Source organism: Lissotriton vulgaris, chromosome 6 (genome assembly GCF_964263255.1).
Source record: "Lissotriton vulgaris chromosome 6, aLisVul1.2, whole genome shotgun sequence".
Classification (NCBI taxonomy): domain Eukaryota; kingdom Metazoa; phylum Chordata; class Amphibia; order Caudata; family Salamandridae; genus Lissotriton; species Lissotriton vulgaris.
Window position 1 is genome coordinate 3,087,430 of NC_141694.1, and position 21,107 is coordinate 3,108,536.

Genomic DNA, 21,107 nt, shown 5'->3' on the forward strand with positions numbered 1-21,107 from the left:
TGGTCAGATCCGATTCATACAGCTCTATGGATACCTTTTCAAACCAAGTGATTATGATGTCAGATTCTGACAACCGACCAAGCCGGCCTGCCTGACCCAAAACAGCTGTCGGAGTCTGACTTTGGGGTCTCCAGTTGCGGTCCGTGGGGGTAACCAAGGGACCCCTCTGTAATCAATGCACAGTGCTGAAGGGACCATGTGGTGCCCACGACGGGGTGCAAAGTTTTCCCCAGACACCCATTTCCCCATGGGAGCCTGTGTTTGTGTTCCAGGCTCCAAAGGCAAAGGGAGTGCTATCAAACGGTGTTCAGAAGCATCTTAATCGGTCGTTTGGATCTGCCAACCCCCATTCTGTTGGAAATGATTCTGAAACTTAGTCATTCAAAAAAGTTTCCCACCAACATCGTAATTGGCCCCTTAGTTGTGTTTATACCAGGCCACAGGGGTCTCCTGTTTCCTGGTCAGTGTTGACAATTGTTGTTTGGAGAGCTGCGGACACCTTTGTTCTGACCATGTGTTAGGATTATTGGTCGGGGCCTCCTCGAAGATCACTCATAGTTCCAACAGTACCTTTCCCTTGTCCTTCTATTGTCCAATGAATTTTATTTGTATGTGTGCCCTCATTTGTTCGATTATGTTAATATCAGAGGTTCTCTTCTTTGGCCAGGGAAACAGGTGAAATGTGGTGTATGCATGCCACTGGTGGCAAAAGTTTCCTTGCTTTTTAAACTATGTGGGCAACATGGTTTGCTTGTGATTTAATGGTGACTACATGATAAGTTGGATACTTTTTAAGGGGCAGAGGTGAACCATTTTATTTTTTATTTTTAGAGAATCTCAAGTCCCTCTCTGGTCATGGGGAAACATACATAGGGATTACTGGTTTACTTACTATGAGTTCAACGCTATGAACTGGGGCAACTTCATGAACATTTCACAGACACAAATGTCAATATTAGCTTTGGGGCAAAGGAAATGATTAACTCAAACAACCACAGGACCCTCTTGGTCAAACACAAGCTGCATCTGATCTCCTAGATGCAAATCTTTTTTCCCTAAAATTCAAATTGCACCCTGATTTACCCCCTGTACAATCTGTTTCACACCCAATGACCAAAGATAATAACGCCTCTCACTTCTTTCAAATGCCACCAGTTTTAAGAATCCCGGTAGCACTCAGAAAACCCTTTTACACAAAAAAAAGATTGAGCTGCCGGTCCTATACTACACCCAATGACAATGTGTACCATCTGTTTCATACCCAGGGGTCCAAGTGGTGCGGCATCAACCCTGTATCAAACCCAGAGGACAAGCAGACCATCTGTGTCACGCCCAGCGAGCTAAGCAACATATAACTTCCCCATTCCTAGCGTGCTGACTGTAGAAAAAATATGACCTCCATAGGAACACCTCAGAGTGCGCCTTGAATGTTCTCCATCTGGACACATAAAATAGATAAAAGGTGTAGGAGAGTAGGGTCTGCTTCCTATGGTCACCCTAACGTTTTGCTGTGATGCTCTGATTTTTTTACTTTAGTCTGGCTGTGGGCCTGCTAATCAGGACCTCAGCCTAGCTGTTCTCTCTCTAAATCGATACCATGTACTTTAGGTGCATACCAGATTAGGTATTGGGTCACATTTGTGAGCCACTGTATAGTGTACCATAGGTACCCAGGGCATAGGTGCACCCAAGGCCTACCAGGGACTGCAGCATGTATTATGCCACCCCTGGCTGGCCCTCAAAACTGACACCACAGGTCTGTTCACACAGCCTGGGTAAGGTGGTGTAATCACCCCTTACTTATATATAGTATACATAGATCTACCTTATATACTACTGCTTTCAGCTCTTTCAGATCTTTGATCCACACATAGTAACCTATCAGTCTCACCCATGGCAGTCCTTATCGATCCTGGAGGCAGGAGACAGAGTGCTAGGTTTTATGTGAGAGGGTGTCCTAGCATGAGCTGAGCCCCTCTGCAGCTTTGGGAACCATCTCCTTATAGCTGTTCTATGATATAGCCATACCATATTCTCTTAAGTGCATTATAATCCTCGCGGTTAATGCTAACATTGGTTTAGCTTTATCAAAACATGTTGTGTAATGTGTCAAACACTTTGTAATACTACCCCCCACCAGTCCTGGTGGCAGGGGTAGCATTCTACCCTTGTAGATGGAGAAGACATGTAGTTACTGGTAAACCCGGTTAAAGTTAAACAGATCCTCAGCATCACAAAATGGATGCTGCTGCCACTGACACAAGTCTGACCTCCTACTGCTGGATGAAACTCAGGCAGGGGAGGCCTGGACAATAGGTTTCCTGACAGGGGAGGTGCCAGCACCTCCCCAGACAGGCGTATGTGTATTGGGGCAGGGAGGGCTGCATTCAGTGAATGCATTTCAGACACTGCCTGGGGCACACAAGGTGCTCTATGCATAGCCCGGTTCAAACCAGTTGCTGTAGCACTCCAGCCCGCTCCCGTGCAAAACTGGACAATGGGAAAGGGGTGTAACGTCCCCCTTCTCAGGTCCACCCATAGGAGGGACCTCCCAGGTAATCCCACCCCTTAACTTGGTATAGGTATAGGAGCTGTGTCCCTAGGACTTTATATTACCCTGGATGAAACTTTGAAACACAAATCCTGGAACTTCTACGTTCCATTTCGACTGAAAGATGGAAGACATCTCCCTTGTGGTCAAGGAGTGACCACCCAGTGCAAACAGGCACCACCAGTAACTTGCCAGTCTGCATTGTCGAGGCTCCTGCCGGAACTCAAAGATTCTGCGACACAAAACATAGAATTCCAGACATCTCTGACCATGCTCCATTATCCCAGCAAAGATGAGACCAGTGGCGGACACGAGAGACGTATGACCGGAACTCCTGGACATCCTGCATTTTGCTAACTGCATCGACTCCTGAGATAATTCACAGTTGTACATTGGGGTACAAAAAGTCCCAGACCCCGAGCATCATTTGCACCAAAGCTCAGTCCTCCACACTCCACGAGTGCCTTGTGGGGCCTGCTCTTGCATTTTCAGCTCAACGCATCTTCCCAAATCCTAGTCTATTGGCTAGTGAGCCCCCTGATGACTTTCTTTTGAACTTAAACTGCTTTCCTGGTTGCTCCTGGCTTGCTACAGCTTCTCTGCAAAGGAGAAGTGCCACAGACCTTACTGTTCTGCACCAAAGCCAATCTTCATCTCCTGCTTGGATTGCATTCGCCAAGGCTTGTTTGGGAATATATAAATAACAAAACAGTAATGGAGGGCTAGAGGGAAATTTAAAGACCTAGCCTAAGTTCTATCCCCCAAAGGAGCAATATATAAAACGAACAAACTTAGTTGTCTAGACTGAGAATCTTATTGCGATCTCTTGTCAGCTCTCCTGATGTCTCATTGAGTACAACAAAGAGGAGATATATCACTCATTGAATTGACAGACCAAATCACCAAAATATGGGCCACTTGTGATTGTCAATCTTACTTAGGATTCCCATCAAAGACTTGTATGGATCAATATTTTCATCTGGTAATCCTGCCAGGCTATTGTGCCTCTTGATCATTGAGACATCTAGTATACCCTCATGGTCGTCTTGGGGTAACGACCCACAATCACTTTGTTGTACCATATGACGTTGATCTGATAGAAAAGTGGAGTGCAAAAATAATAGTAAAAGTGGTGATTTAAAAAAGGATAGGGAACTTACTACAAGGACTATTTATTAGACATAAGCCCCTTTCACTCTAAGAACAAGAACAGTGCAAAACATTAATCGCAGTGCAAACAAATAGCTGTGAGAGAGCCAACATGTTTCAGCCTATCATGGAAAGGGACCATAGGCTTTCATCAGGGCCTCTGTTCTATGGAAATGCTACTGCCTATTTGTGACTAAATGTGTGAAAATAATTATAAAAAAACACACACAAGTGAAACATCAACAGTAAAGGATATGATTCTCCTTCCACTGTCTGAATTCCTCCTTGGCACCTGGTGTATTGATCACATCTGTTAAAGACAAGCAAACAAATGGACCCAAATGAGCCGACATGGTCTGTCTGATACTGAATTATTTGTAGTCTTTTTAAATATTCAATACTCACCCAGTATGCCCGGGGAAAAGACCTCACCTCTTCCTGGGCCTGGCTCAAGATATGTGAGACCCCGCTCTGCAAGCACAAAGCAACCCGCACTTAACATGGGCAGAGAGATCTTGAAATAACCTGCTCTGTCCTGTAATTGTGCCCAGGGTTAACTAATCAATCGCACACAGAGCAAACCTGCTAGTATACACCTTTCCCAAATAAGGCTTCACCACACACCCACACCCTAGATTAGTGCTTACAATAAAAGAGTTCAAACAATCTCATAAGTCTAGTGTGATGTAGCTTACACAGTTATAGCCAAACACATTCATTCTCATTATGCATACCCTTGCTATTCTCCATTTACATTCCTAGTTGTTAGGTGTGGGAACACCAAAGAAAACAAATGGGACAGGGAGATTAGCCCACTTTGTCTCTATGACTACCTGTCCATTGTTGTCTCGGTCAGAGACTGAGTCAGGGGGAGGCTGTAATACGGGACACAAGCCATCCCCTCACGTACCTCCCATTCCCGGACATTCGCCTTTCACAACAGCCCGTGAGGTACCGTCCTGGGACACCAACCTGACGACCAGCGCCCCTCCCCTCTCTGTCTTCCAGGAGCCAATCAGGAACGGGTGATTCCCGGAACCACAACCACCTGACCCCGGAAGTCCCGCCTTGGAATCACCACCGGAACAGGGTAAAAGCGGAAGCAAGGACAGAGACGCCGTCGGAGCAGCGATCTCATGGTAGGAGGCTCGGACCAGCGTTGAAGTGGACCAGACGAAGGAAGAGGCAGAAGAGTGGAGCGAAGACTGGTAGAGTCCAGAGGAGGAGGCTGAAGAGCGGCCGCAACTCACCTGGGAGTTGCGGCGGAGCGTGTGAGTACCACTGAACCCACCTCTGTAGCACGTTAGGTGCTTTGTATATAGTGTTCGACCCTCTCTCCTTAGTAGCACGAAGCCTGGTCTGCACTGTAAAGATTTGTATAGCACGTTCTCACTTGTACAGCACTTTTGTACATAGGCGGAACCCTCACGACCCCTCACCTACACCCTGTCTCTCTTCTCCTTCCGAACCCGTCCCGCTACCCTTCCCTCACTGTCTTTTTTTCTACTCCCGTACACTCCCGGTGCTGGTTGTAGAATTGTGTCATAGAGAGACAGGTTAGACTAACCGCTCCTTGTCCTCTTTCTCTTCCCTCCGAGGACCACCCAGTACGTATCCATCCCGGCGGATCCCATTCCATCATCGGAGGGAAAAGACAAGAAACCATCGCGGATGACTGTTCACCGATACAACCTTTCCATCACCTGTAATAACTGTGTTCTTGACGCTATTGAAGATCCACCATTGCGCACTACATACGGCCTCCTCGCCTGATTATCCGGCCCGCCCTAAGCCCACGTTCACAGAGGCACAGGACTGACGTACAAGCTCCAATATCAATGGTTGAGTCTAAACCCCGTCATCCAATCAGTGAGCGGCAACCTTGGGATTACCACTACCCGATACCGAGTGGAGGCATGTTAATGATGACAAATACGATGCCCCAACCCTCGATTGTATATTGGTAATTATCATGCAACAAAGCACCAACCGTGTTCAGGCTACCCACACTCTCCGGTGCTGATCAAGTTGCCCTCTCGCTCCCGTAGTCTCAGACTCGCGTAGTCTCGCGAGACCGAATGTGGAACTACAGTCTGACGACCATCCCGCAATGTGTGTAGTTCGGAAAATATTACAACTCGCTACTCACCGGGTCGCAACGTGGTTAAATATACCAAGATAGTATGCAATCCCCACGAGCCCCGAATCATTATAGAATTTGTCAAATATCTAGCCGTGTTTGTATATGACGGCAAGTTGTATAACTCACGTGTTCTCGCGAGAGGATTATGTAAACTACCAAATGATGTCATACGTACAGTGTCCGTGTATCATATGAATGTAATTACAGCGGGAGTCCTATCGTGCAATTGTAGGGATTTAGTATAAAAGCCCAGGGACGTCCAGCCATCATACATGTATTAAAATGGAATATAACCTACTGTACCGTTTGTTGGGAAGGCTCCTAGAGTAATATGATTTAATGCTACAGGAGAGATGCATGAATAATACTGTGTATATCTCTGCATACTCATTTATAGAGACAAGTAGAGACTCACAAGGATAAGTCCGATCACTCTTGGAATGTGGAGAGATAGCTACCTCCATCCACACTCCCACAAATTTTGAGGAGTGGTGTGTTTACAGTCCAGGACATGGATGGTCCATAAATGATATAATCAAGATAAATTGAACCATGGAATGTCATCATTTAACCCATGTTTGTCTGTACATAGCTTAAAAACCCATTTTTGCTCCTTTAGAAATAGAAATCTGGATATGTCATTTATGTGTGAGGGGATAAACGGTTTTTCAAGAACAGTCCATGTGAAATCCATTTCACTGTGATTGTGTTGAATGAAATGGTTAGATAGTTTTGAATCATCTTTTTTACACCGAAAGGTGCTCTTGTGTTCTTGCATCCTCACGCATACCTTCCTAGTGGTCATGCCGATATAGCGTTCATTGCATGGGCATGTTAGTAGATAGTCTTTAAGCTATGTACAGACAAACATGGGTTAAATGACGACATTCCATGGTTCAATTTATCTTGATTATATCATTTATGGACCATCCATGTCCTGGACTGTAAACACACCACTCTCGAAATTTGTGGGAGTATGGATGGAGGTAGCTATCTCTCCACATTCCAAGAGTGATCGGACTTATCCTTGTGAGTCTCTACTTATCTCTATAAATGAGTATGCAGAGATATACACAGTATTATTCATGCATCTCTCCTGTAGCATTAAATCATATTACTCTAGGAGCCTTCCCATCAAACGGTACAGTAGGTTATATTCCATTTTAATACATGTATGATGGCTGGACGTCCCTGGGCTTTTATACTAAATCTCTACAATTGCAAGATAGGACTCGCGCTGTAATTACATTCATATGATGCACGGACACTGGAACTACACACACTGAACGTATGACATCATTTGGTAGTTTACATAATCCTCTCGCGAGAACACGCGAGTTATACAACTTGCCGTCATATACAAACACAGCTAGATATTTGACAAATTCCATAATGATTCGGGGCTCGTGGGGATTGCATACTATCTTGGTATATTTAACCATGTTGCGACCCGGTGAGTAGCGAGTTGTAATATTTTCCGAACTACACACATTGTGGGATGGACGTCAGACTGTAGTTCAACATTCGGTCTTGCGAGACTACGCGAGTCTGAGACTACGGGAGCGAGAGGACAACTTGATCAGCACCGGAGAGTGTGGGTAGCCTGAACACGGTTGGTGCTTTGTTGCATGATAATTACCAATATACAATCGAGGGTTGGGGCATCATATTTGTCATCATTAACATGCCTCCACTCGGTATCGGGAAGTGGTATTCCCAAGGTTGCCGCTTACTGATTGGATGACGGTGTTTAGACTCAACCATTGATATTGGAGCTTGTACGACAGTCCTGTGCCTCCCCCTGACTCAGTCTCTGACCGAGACAACGACGGACAGGTAGGCACAGAGACAAAGTGGGCTAATCTCCATGTCCCATTTGTTTTCCTTGGTGTTCCCACGCCTAACAACTAGGAATGTAAATGGAGAAAAGCAAGGGTATGCATAATGAGAATGAATGTGTTTGGATATAACTGTGAGACTAGCTAAGCTACATCACACTAGACTTATGAGATTGTTTGAACTCTTTTATTGCAAGCACTAATCTAGGGTGTGGGTGTGTGGTGAAGCCTTATTTGGGAAAGGTGTATACTAGCAGGTTTGCTCTGTGTGCGATTGATTAGTTAACCCTGGGCACAATTACAGGACCGAGCAGGTTATTTCAAGCTCTCTCTGCCCATGTTAAGTGTGGGGTTGCTTTGTGCTTGCAGAGCGTGGTCTCACATATCCTGAGCCAGGTCCAGGAAGGGGTGAGGTCTTTTCCCCGGGCATACTGGGTGAGTATTGAATATTTAAAAAGACTACAAATAATTCAGTATCAGACAGACCATGTTGGCTCATTTGGGTCCATTTGTTTGCTTGTCTTTAACAGATGTGATCAATACACCAGGTGCCAAGGAGGAATTCAGACAGTGGAAGGAGAATCATATCCTTTACTGTTGATGTTTCACTTGTGTGTGTTTTTTATAATTTTTTTCACACATTTAGTCACAAATAGGCAATAACATTTCCATAGAACAGAGGCCCTGATGAAAGCCTATGGTCCCTTTCCATGATAGTCTGAAACATGTTGGCTCTCTCGCAGCTATTTGTTTGCACTGCGATTAATGTTTTGCACTGTTCTTGTTCTTAGAGTGGAAGGGGCTTATGTCTAATAAATAGTAGTTGTAGTAAGTTCCCTATCCTTTTTTAAATCACCACTTTTACTATTATTTTTGCACTGCACTTTTCCATCAGATCAACGTCATATGGTACAACAAAGTGATTGTGGGTCGTTACCCCAAGACGACCATGAGGGTATACTAGATGTCTCAATGATCAAGAGGCACAATAGCCTGGCAGGATTACCAGATGAAAATATTGATCCATACAAGTCTTTGATGGAAATCCTAAGTAAGTTTGACAATCACAAGTGGCCCATATTTTAGTGATTTGGTCTGTCAATTCAATGAGTGATATATCTCCTCTTTGTTGTACTCAATGAGACATCAGGAGAGCTGACAAGAGATCGCAATAAGATTCTCAGTCTAGACCCCTAAGTTTGTTCGTTTCATGTATTGCTCCTTTGGGGGATAGAACTTAGGCTAGGTCTTTAAATTTCCCTCTAGCCCTCCATTACTGTTTTGTTATTTATATATTACCAAACAAGCCTTGGCAAATATATAAGGGTTGTTTGGTCCCATCCAGATACCAACACCGCAGTCAATTAGATCCTTTGTGGCACAGCTGGAATCCATCTCCTGGCGTTGTCGACACCTCCTGGACCTCATGGCTGTTGAGATAAACTTCACCTCTACACCTGAGATCATTGCGACATTGCCTAATTCCTTCCTGGTTCTTTCGTTATCACTGACTAGTGACCCAGACTCTGTCCCTTCAGTTTTCAGGTTTTTTAGATCTTTGATCCACCTTTGGATCAACCCAGACACTTTTCCTCTGGTCGCCGGCAGCACTTCTTTGCAGATCTCCATTAAAAACGTCGACAAAACCCAACACCAAAAGGCACCTATGCACCCGGCTTCCCTGGGTGAGATAACACGAGTACTCTGGTGCTCCCGTGGGTCTTGATTATCAAAGTATCCTAGTCTAAAGGGGGTTTGTCGTAGTCCATCTGGAAGTGCCCTTAAACAGTAACCTTGTCATTTTTACATTTCCCATAGAAAGTCAATGGTAACTTGTGGCTGTTTATAGACACTGCATGCGTCTCCCGTGGTCCTCCTACTTCCTAACCTTTCATTGTTTAGTGTAGCCTCAGCGATTCCCTAGGCCCTAGGCCTACTTTCTATTCCAGACGTGGTTCTTATACCACTATTTTAGTATATGGTTTATGAAGCCCCTAGGGCAAAATGTATACTGTGCAACTTATCGTATGCAAATTGAGTAACTTGTATTGTGCTTTTACCTCTGAATTCATAAAGAGGGCAGATGAGTTGTGGTTAGAATAAATACATATATACTTGATATATACCTTGTGTGGTGTCCTTTCATTTGGTATTCAAGGGATTATAATTGGTAAAACAACTTGCTTCACATGCTCTCTGAAGTCTTAGCCTATTGACTGCTGGTCCATGCTACCACTAGGATAGCTTTCTATAAGGTTGACTTTACAACCACCATCAATAAGGGTCGATTAGACCGGTGCAACGTGCCCACTAGAATAGTGGACATCATATTCCAGGCTTACTTCCCACAACAGGTCAGGTTTCTGTCAGTGGCAGGGCATTGAGGTTACATTTTTGAGCTTCTTCCTTGTTTGCTGTTTGCCAAATGATGAGGCTACGGATCAGACATGGTCTCTTACCCTCTGATGGCTGCTTCAGGACAGACCCTCGCCCCACAAATTCAGCAGAACTTGGATACAAATTTTACTTGAACAAGCAAGACAAGAGACATTTGGTAAAACAGCAACAGTTGGTTTATTTAAACACGTTGGCTGGGAGCACAGTTACAGAGGTAGGACTCAAAGTAAAATCAATCTGAACAGGGTTTTATACATTTTTGGGGTATCATAAAGTACTTCCTGTTAGGTAAAATAAGGAAGGCATTGTCTGTGGAGTTATAAACAAGGCCCCTGATGACAATTTCAGGTGAGCCTCAACCTTGATTGACACATATGAACCAGTGGGGAACATGTCCATATGTCTGGTATGAGGGGCATGTGATCACTGCATGTATAGTATGTGCTGACGCTTGATTGGCTGTGTGTTCCTAACATCATGTGGCATCTGACTTTATGGTGTTTTGGGAATACGTGGACCCCATGTGGATCCCACTGTTGGGTCCAATTTCCTAGGACCATTGCGCTGTTGCTGCACTTTTAAGAGGGATGGACCTGAATTTCCTGTTTGTGTATTTGCCTCCTCGGTGCTTGTCACCCCAACTGTGCTCTGTTGATCTGTATCCTCAGGTCCAGGTCACGGAGCCTGCCTGACCATATATTTTGTGCAGACTTACGAATGACTCCCCTGGGCTTCTGTCAGTGGCAGCTGATGGAAATTATTGGTTTGCTGAACTGAATGGCGTGAAAGAACAGAATTAGAAGTAAAATAAGGCACTGACTAAGGCACTAATTGTGGCATTTTTAATGAAAGTGCAAAGTAATTAAAATGAGGTGTGTGTGTGGATGTCTGTGGGGTTGTGTGGAGAGGTGATACAGTCAATGTATGGATGGAGTGAGTTTTATGACTTCTGCCCAAAGGAGGAGATGTAGAAATAGTATTTCAGGACACATGATCGAGGAAAGTGTGTAAGGAAATCTTTGTCTTTACTTCAAACTCGTTCTGGCATCAAATGATAATTCTTTGTAGTTCCTTAAGACCATCACTGGTGAGCAGTACGCTTTACAAATCCCTGACTCAATGATTGATTGATTTGTACCTAATTCTTGAAGAATAAAATCAGAGCGTTAGTGACAGACAGAATTTACATTTTATTTTTAGCAGTTTTATATATGGTGATATCTACAGTGAACCTTTCTAATGACATATGCGTGCTTCACAAAGGGACAAAGACTCAATGTTGAATTTTTCATCACAGGGAGCTTTGTCAATATTCAAAACTGCTTCCCTATGTTGCATGGCCAGCAGTTGTAGCCAGAAGGCAAGGACGCCAAGACGCCTCGGCATTAGAGCGCTCTAAAAATAATTCAGTCAGTCAGTCAGTCAGGCCACATCACCTCCCAGATTTTTAACACTTTCGACGCTCATGACGAGCTCAGCTCGTCATGAGGTACAACCCCATACACTCATGACGAGCTGAGCTCGTCATGAACAATGGGAAAAGCAAAAGCCCAGCACAGGAGGAAAATAACACTAGCATCGATGGTGTTAAGCATTACCAACCCGCTCTCCAGTCTCCCGACCACAATGCCATTGTTGAACTAAAAGGCATGCATGTTGTGATGAGCACCCTGACAGACTTAAGTTAGGATTTTGTCTTAAGTTTGTCTTAAGTCTGTCTTAAGTCTGTTTTAAGTCTTTCTTAAGTTGGTCTTAAGTCAAACTTAAGACAAAATCCTAACTTTACTACTACTCAATGCCTTCTGTGAATACCAAAAGTAGTAAGTTTAGGATTTTGTCTTAAGTTAATTCTGTGAATCGGCCCCACTGAAATAAAATATTTCACTAGAATCCCACACTTTTGTCAAGCTCGGAAGCTGAATTTGATTCCAGTTTTACTAGTTTCACATTGTGCAATTCTGCCATTTGATGGGTTTTAAAAGATGAATTTTAAGCTTTAATGTATTGTTTTTCCTTGGAAAACCCTTTCACTATATTTCATTAGTAAATATAATTTCTGTTTTACCTAATAGGTTAATGCTTTGTCCATCTTGGCGCATGAGGTTAAATCTGGCAGAAGCCCCATGAAAGCTTGTATTGTTTTGGGCTTGAAGGTCAAAGATGACCGGTGCCTTTCATCTGAGCATTTCATATTGGATCTGTATGCCTACACTAGATATAATGGCTGATTTTATCTCAAGGTAAAGTGATTTACTTTATGCCTGCTATTTTTCCTCCCAATAATTGTGCATTTCCCTATAGGCATATGCCATCACCAACAGATTAAAGATTATACAGTTAATTTCTGGTACACAGAAAGATGTTGTCCATGCAGACATACATGTTATATTCACAAATGAGACAGATTGAGTGTTCACACAGATTATGAAAGCAAAGCCTATACCGGGTCCTTAGGCAATGCAATGAGGGGCACGTGTCTCTATATGACATGCAGCGCAGCACCACAAGTTGCCTAGCTGCACTGCATGACATGGAAAGAGCAGGAATGCATTGTATTTAAAACAATACAGAACATTCCTGCCTTTTCCCAGCACTGGTGCAGAATGTGCTGTCCAGCGCCAATGCAGGCACTCTCACACCAGAATCAAAGAGGGAAATAGCGAGTAAAAAAGTGTTTATCCTTGCAATAGCTCCCCTTGAAAGGATTAGCATTTCAGCACTTTCCCAGGTCTGACAATCCGGGAATGCATCTAAGTCCATGGGTCGTGCATGGGATCACACACACGCCAACCATGAAACCCCTCACTGGGGCACAGTTATGCAATGCAGCAATTTGTGATGCGTTGCGTTACTCTGGATTTATCAAGCCACTCAGGGCCATGCAATGTGGCATCCTTATCCAAATAAATTGCATTTTAGGGTTACGTCATTCAAGCGTCTTCTTGTATCATACAAAAGCAACACAAATTGGACATGAATATAGCCCTAAATGTGGAAAAAAGAGTTCCCTCTAAAACACTTATACACCCCAGCGATAAATAAATAGACGAATCTCAAATGACAATGGAAATATATGAAATATTTTGGCATATATTTGGGTTCTTCATTACACAATTCTAAGTATCATATTGAAATAAATCTAACTAATACCTGGGGGCATATTACCAAGCAATAGCGATAATTATCGCTATTGCTTGGTTAGCGGGAAAAAATATCGCCGAGCACCGTGGATTTTTACCGCTGAGATACCTTGATATTATCAAGGTTTATCTCAATAGCGGTAAAAATCCTGCGAAATGCATGAATATCGATGATAAATCAGCGATATTCATTTATTATAATGACAATGCTCTTAGCCATGTTATCCACATTCCATTGGATGACATGGCTAAGAACTGCTTTTAGCAGGCGTTAGCTTTTGTAGATATTTGCGCTTAGCGCAAATATTTCCAGAGGTTGTTAGTAGGAGTTAGAGATGTTAGCGACTGTTTTCAGTCGCTAACATCTTGGCACGCCCACTTTGCATGTCATTAGCGATAATTATCGCTGACATGCAAAGTGGGCCCCTAAATGCCCGCTATCTCCTACAAGCTGATGCTAACTGGTGTTAGCGACAGCTTGGTAATAGGGCGATAAAATTATCGCCGCATTAGCGGGAAAAAGTCCCGCTAATGCGGCGATAATGCCCTTGCTGGTCTTCAAAATATATCACTAGGTTGGGTATACTACTTTGTGTTAAAATGATGCTAACAATCTAATTGTAAATGTCCGGTAATTGTAAAACGCGAACAATTTCCCAAAAGTATCAAGGTGCTGGGGGGCCACGGGAAGATTATGCAAGCTAGTGCCCGAAGTCACATGATGCTGGGCTGATCTGCCACCGGCACCAGGGATCGAACCGTGAGCCCCCGGGTTCCGGCATCAGTTGCCCTGGCACCTGCACCGCAATTAATTTTGAGACTGACATGTTTCCGTTGCAACTTTCATCCAACTTTAAGAAAACAATAGATAAGAAAATATTAGTCCTTATATGGGGGAGTAAAAGCCTGAGGAATCAGTTAAATAATGGGGACACATTAAAAAAAAGTTCTCCTAAAAAGAATTACCTCAACTGTGGCCTTAAGAAGTTGAGCACTCTTCTAACATTCTATAAGACTCAATGGGATTCATCCGATTCCTTGGTAGACTCAACCTCAGCATCACTCCGGGGCAATTACAAATAGTGCATAATTATTAAGTAAACAATTCATAATTAACTAAAAAATAATTTTATCTAATTTAGTTCCCACCCTTTATCTCACCAAATGCAACAACTAACACCTAATATATAATTGAAACATTCTTATTTAATCAAGTACTCAAATTAACAATTATAACAATTAATCAATAATACAAATATTATATTATTGAACTTCCAAACCTTTATGCACACAAACTCAATAACCTGCTCTAGATATATAACTTAAAAATTGTCCAAAATATACAATGTACATATTTAAGTGTAGTGTAGTTCCTATATTCCCAATAGGTTCTGCGAATTGGAATAATGTAAACAGTTGTGTAGATGTAGGACTGAGGTCTTTACTGACTATATTAGACTTAATTAGTTTCGCCAGCTAGCTCAGAAATCACTAGAAACTTTCTCGAATGTTCAGGAAAGAGTTAACTCTCTGGATTAGACAAGAAGGGATTAGCTTCAGACAACCATACAAACATGACAACTTTGCTCCCTCAGAATAGAGTGTATCTCTAGAGTCGTGTGAAAACAATAGGCAGCTATTTCACTCCGTCAATCGTGCATGCTTAGTTCCACCAGAGTGCAGAGAAATAGAGAGACGGGCGTTTTTCAATAAAATTTGTTATTTTATTGAGCAGTCTTCTTTCTCATGCAAGAGAAATGAATTGCCACAATTGCAATACTATTTATGAATTAAAGTGCGTACAGTAAAAGTAGTATTATGAAATAATACTGTAAAAGCATAGATATGGTTTCTTAGCCATATGATACTTTAAAATAGATAAAATATATATACATACATAAAACCATTGACTAACGTACTCAACTGGTGCTTCTAATTACGCCTATCCTGATGTATCTGACCTAAGCCTGATACTTGGAAAGGAGTAAGTAAGTAGCAGTTTAAGTTAAGTTGGTTAAGATTGTTTTTGCCAAGGATTTGAATCAAGAATTCTCTTTAAGGGTTTAGTCAGCTACGTACCTTGGTAATAGAATGTGGGAGGTCTGGTATCTCTTTCTTCAGGACTCGACCTCCCAGCAACCCGCAAGGGTGACTCGGGAACACCGGAGCTGGATTTTCTCGGCGTGAAAAAAAGTAGCTTCTCCAGCGCGTCAAAGGGGAGGGGCGGCTTCCGTGGGCTCTCGCATCAGCTGGGCTCTCGGGCAATTAGATAGCCGCTCTGCTCCAAACCACTGTGTGTTTGCTTAAGGCAACTGTTGGTATTTTATACGTGAAAGGTGCCAGGTTTGACGTAAGGTTGGACATAAGACGTCACTAAGAACTAACAGTTCTTTCTGGACTCCAGGAGTTCTTGTTCAAATCAAAACAAAGGCAGGGGGGAATTTCCCGGGCTGCTGGAGTCTTGGTTTGTTTAAAGAACAGGTTGTGCTTTCTAGGAGTCAATGGGAGTAACCGTGCTGTGCTTTGGACTGCATGGGCTATTACTGAATATGGATATGATTCTTATGCCTTTATAAGGATATTATTGATTATAACCGCACAAGGGTATGAATCGGGAATATCGAATTACGGTCCTAGATAGAAATACAACATAATTATCGATTAAATCATTTTTAATAATTAACATTAATCAATATAATTAATTTCTTGCACACCATTTACCCCTACAAAAACACAAGAACCCACATCAGAAATATAAATTAAAAAAAAAAAATTGACATTTGGACATAACCAATTAGCAATTACGTTCCACCCTTTCCCAACCTACACCGAACACTTCACACAATTAAAAAAAAAAACAATTAAAAATTAACGTTAAATAATAATTAATTTACTTCCTTCCCTATACTTCTGTAATCTCCACAAATCTTTATGGCATTAAAAATAACAATGAACATTTACATTAAATTTAAAAACAACCACAAATTTACAAAGTATTTTAAGAAAAGCATTTACAATAATTATACCAGCAACTTATTACATATACAATTAACATATATGCTAAAGTAGATAAAATAATAATGAAAGATATTTTGGACAGTGATATTTTTGTAAATGATATTAACAACATACATGTTTTTTACATTTAGGTTAATAATATAAATATTTTTAAAATCAATATTACTTACCTTAAAAGTGATCTTCTTGTCAACAATAGTTTTTGCACACAATGGGGTTGATTCCGATTCGAGAAAGAAAACCGTCCGACGATTCGTATTCGTAGCCGTTTCCGTACGAATCATATAAATCCGTCCGAATCGCGTAGTACGATCCATTTTTAAAAAAGCCATCCGAATCCTTGCAAACCGTACTATATCAAGCGAAAATCCGTATGACACGGACTTGGGAAATAAACCGTACAAATCGTAAACATGCTGTAAAACACGACAAGTACGATCCAGACCGGGGACCGAGAACGCGATTTGTACGGGAAAACGTTGTCACGTATAAACTGCATTGTGTACGGAAAACATCGCGTATGAGCTAGCCACACAATCAAATACGATTCGAGCCCCCCTGAATGAAGCACAGGCAAACCCTTATAAACGTTGCCTAAACGTCACGTATGAATGAGCCACAAAAGCAAATACGATTCTAACCCCCCTGAACGAAGCGGTTGCGAACCCCGTACAAATGTTGCGTTAACATCGCATATCAACAAGCCACAAAAGCAAATCCGATACAAACCCCCCTGAATAAAGCGCATGCGTACCCCGTAAAAACATTGCATATGAACGAGCCACTCAAGGAAATACTATTCGAACCCCCTGAACGAAGCGCATGCGAGCCCCGTAAAAACGTCGCGTATGAGCAGAACACACAATCAAATGCGAAACAAACCCCCCCGAATTAAGTGCACGTGAACCCATAAAAACAACACAAGGAGGGTGCAAGCGACTCGCACAACACCACAAAACATGTCTCCTGTGTACAAACCATTGCAAATGAATGTCCTGGCAAGATTCAAACAGGCAAACAGAGGGCCTAACTCAGAACCACCCCTTATAACACACCCACCAAAAATTCAAACTAAGCCCCACCCACAAATGGACCAATAAAAGGGCCCAAACTCACAAACCATGATCCTTTGCAACAGACTCCTTGAGCCACAAAGACTGACAACACACCAACAACTGCACACATCTACCTTTACAAATACCCCCAATCACATTCAGACCTACACCCCATTCACATTCATACCCACACACCCATATCCATACATACCCTCACCCCCCCTAACATTCACCCTACACCATTTCCGCACCAAAGAATCTAAAGTCCACAAACGATGAGATGGAGATCCTTGTAAATGAAGTCATCAGAGTCGAGCCACAGCTGTTCGGTGCATTGGTCAGACGGACCAACATAGCTGAGAAAACACGCCTGTGGGAGAGGGTCATCGATAAAGTGAATGCTGTTACACCCATCAGACGCACAAGGGAGGATTGCTAGACCAGGTGGTACGATCTGCGGAGGATGGTGAAGAGGAAGTTGGACGAGGACCACCTCCAGAGCCAAGTCACTGGAGGTGGTGGTCCCCGCAGACCAGTACGGTACCATCCCTGGGCAGAGAACGTCATGGCCCTGCTACCACCGGTAGGAGTACATGGGATTGAAGGAGTCGTAGAGCCTGGTGAGAATACAAACAACTCATGTAACATGGGGGTAATAGCAGCTACACTCCAAGTACAAAAAATGCCTGCAACATGCGCCAAGTGCCAGCTGTCCATAGCTACAGGCAAAAACAATGCGAATGAAACTAACATGTGTATGTCCCATTAACAAACCAAGGCCTTGCCATGTCCCATGCTACAGGAAGAACAGACCCAAGAATAGACATTTAGAATCCTGGGAGGGTGGGTGTCACAAAATTCAATGTGGGACCCCAAATCAGACCCAATTGCATGTGCGTCTGCGGGGGGGGAAAGGGGAGCTCTTGGCCCCCCTGGATTGCCAGTGTCTATGGTGTGGGCCCAATCAGGGCCGGCACTAGTCTATCATGTCTTTTGAAATTGACCCATTGTCCCAGGTGGCAGCACCCTCCATTGTAAATGTAAATGTAAATGTAGTGTATTTTGTAAAGCGCACAGCTGCCCCAACGGGGGGTCCCGGCGCTGTAAAACGCTGTGGAACCCTTCCTGGCTCTCCCTGTGAGATGCCCCTCCTGGGGGGGACCCCCAAGCTGAAGCCAGGCACTCTAGTGATGTGGGGGCCATTGTGGAGATTAAGCTGAGTAGGCGCTGAGGCGAAAATTATCGAGTCCGCGGACATTGAGCCCAAGACCCTGCCGCGTCGGGACTTGAACCCTGGTCCCAGGCCGGATCTCTGCTTCAGAGTCTGCCGCTCTAAGCAGTGAGCCACACTTCTCCATTGGGTGGGAAGGGTGCAAGGGTATTGCCGAGAATTGTGCTACACAGAGGGGAAGAGAGTGCAAGGCAGAGGGTGAGAAGGGTACAAGTTGGAGAGTGAGAAGGGTGCAAGTGGGAGGGTGAGAAGGGTGCAAGGGGGATGTGATGAAGCAAAACATGTGCCCACCCCAAGAAACATCTCTGTGGATGACCATGTCCAATTGCACTCATCCCATATGTCCCAGGTACACACCCATGAACAATGCTCAATGCACATAGAGTGTGAATGTACTGACAAGATAGCTGACACTGGGCCCTGGTATAGGCAGCACAAGGCCCTCCTGTGACCAGTGCAAACACAAACAACAGGACAACAAGGTCAGATATCTTGTGCAGGAACTCACAACCACTGTCATGGCAGCATGCTCCATTGGGGGTCAGCCACACCACGAGGGAGGCCCAGTGCCAACTCAGACTCCACCTACCAGCACGGCCTGTCACACACACCCCTTACACAAACATACCCACCTGGGACAGGCAATGGAGTGCCCCACTGTCACAATGGTCAAGTAACACAACAAAACTAATTCAGATCTGATGAAGCATCCAAGCAACAAATGCACGCTGCCCATTCACAAGCCCCTTGTGCTTCTTTCACGCTGCCGTTGCGTCAACTTTGTGACATAGCAGCGGCACAAAAGAGGCGCTATGCTGCTGGGAATTTACAAGGTGACGCATCTGGGAGATGTGTCATATTCTAAAGCCCTGCACCACAAGTAGGAGATGGCACATGGGGGGAGGGGTGGGGGGTGTTACGGCACAGACACCCCTCACAAAAGTGGCAATGTGAAATCTACAAGATTTCACTATGTCACTTTTAAGCACATGCTGCCTCAAAAGCCTGTGCATGGCAGATGCAGGTGTAAGGATTAAAGCTACATTGTGCAAATAGGGCCCCACAGAAAATTGCTGGAGCCGTCTTGCACTGGTGACACTACTCCAGCAATGCGCCTACCCATACGGCACAGATGTGTGATGAAGTTGTGCCATTTTTCTAACACGGTGATCCACAATGTGAATGCTTCGCATCCGTGCTGGCATAGCTGTGGTGCACAATGACTGGTGAATCCCTGCTGATATGCAGGGCTGTGCTAGTCATTGAAAATATGCACCCTCATGTCAATGACTCAGGAGCACATATCAATCCGACCCCACAACATACCCATCCACAAGAGAACATTGAGGACAATCCAAAACATGGAAAACTACCAGGTGGAACTGTGCCAACTACAATCTGTATGAGAAATGGATGTTGCATTAAATGGCATTAACATTGTCTGTCTCTCACACCCGCAGGGCAACGTGAGGAACCGAACCCCAACGATGGGGAAGATGATTCGCAGTCCCAGGCTCTGCAGTACCCTCATCCAACCAACAGGGGCGCCTCTCACCACTCCATGGATGACCCCGACCGACCTGGCCCTTCTGGTGCTCCAAACCCTGCAGCAGCTGGATCAGGGATCCCTGCGCCAACCGCCACCACCATCCATGCCACATCCCAGCAGACAGCTTGGAGCCCTGCCCACACTCAAGAACTGAGCCAGTCTGACAATGAGGGACTAGGTTTGGCGGGTACCCATGAGAGGGCAGACAACACCACCACTGTCATCACTCAGGGGTCCCGATGTGCCCACAACAGCAGGCCTGACTCGTGTGGTAAGGGTGGTGGGAGTGGCAGCAGGAAGAGGCGAGAACCTGACGAACCAGCTGCAGGGCCTGGTATATCTGAGCTCCTCAACATCATGGAGGCATACCGGCGGGATTACCGGCGGGACACCAGGGAGTTCAGCCAGGTAGTGGGGGCTCTCACAGAGATTAAAAACCTTCAGGCCGAGCATCAAGCCAGTCAACAACAACACCAAGGACGGATAGAAGCAAGACTGACTGAGCTGCTGGAGGTGCAAAGGGCCATAAGTCATTCACTCTGTCGGATTGCTGGCAACATGCATCACCCTCCCTGTGTCACCAGGCAAGACACTTCAAGGTAAAGACTGCCACCAGGCACAGGGAGGGAGAAGAAGGAGGAATCAACCAACAGAGGGTCCCATGCATCGTCAAGGCCTGTATATGAGGGTCCCCCAAGGAAGGTGGGCCGTCCACGGAAGAGACAGTGAGAAGCAGCTGGCCATGTGTATCTCCCAGGTCACCTGGTCTGGCACCTGGAGTCTGTGTGCAATAGCATCACCTCATTGGCTGTCCTACTCTCCCACATGGACTTGCTGGTTGCAGTCAGACCAATTATGCCAAGCACTGTGGTCTGGACACTGTTGACTCAAACTGCAGGGCATCACATCTCCCTCTATGAACTTTGGATTCCCCCCTTTTTGTACACCACCCATCACTAACTCACGTTTCCCGCACAAGAACGATAAATAAACTAAACCAACACAAGTGAAATTCATGTTGCATTCATTTACCATT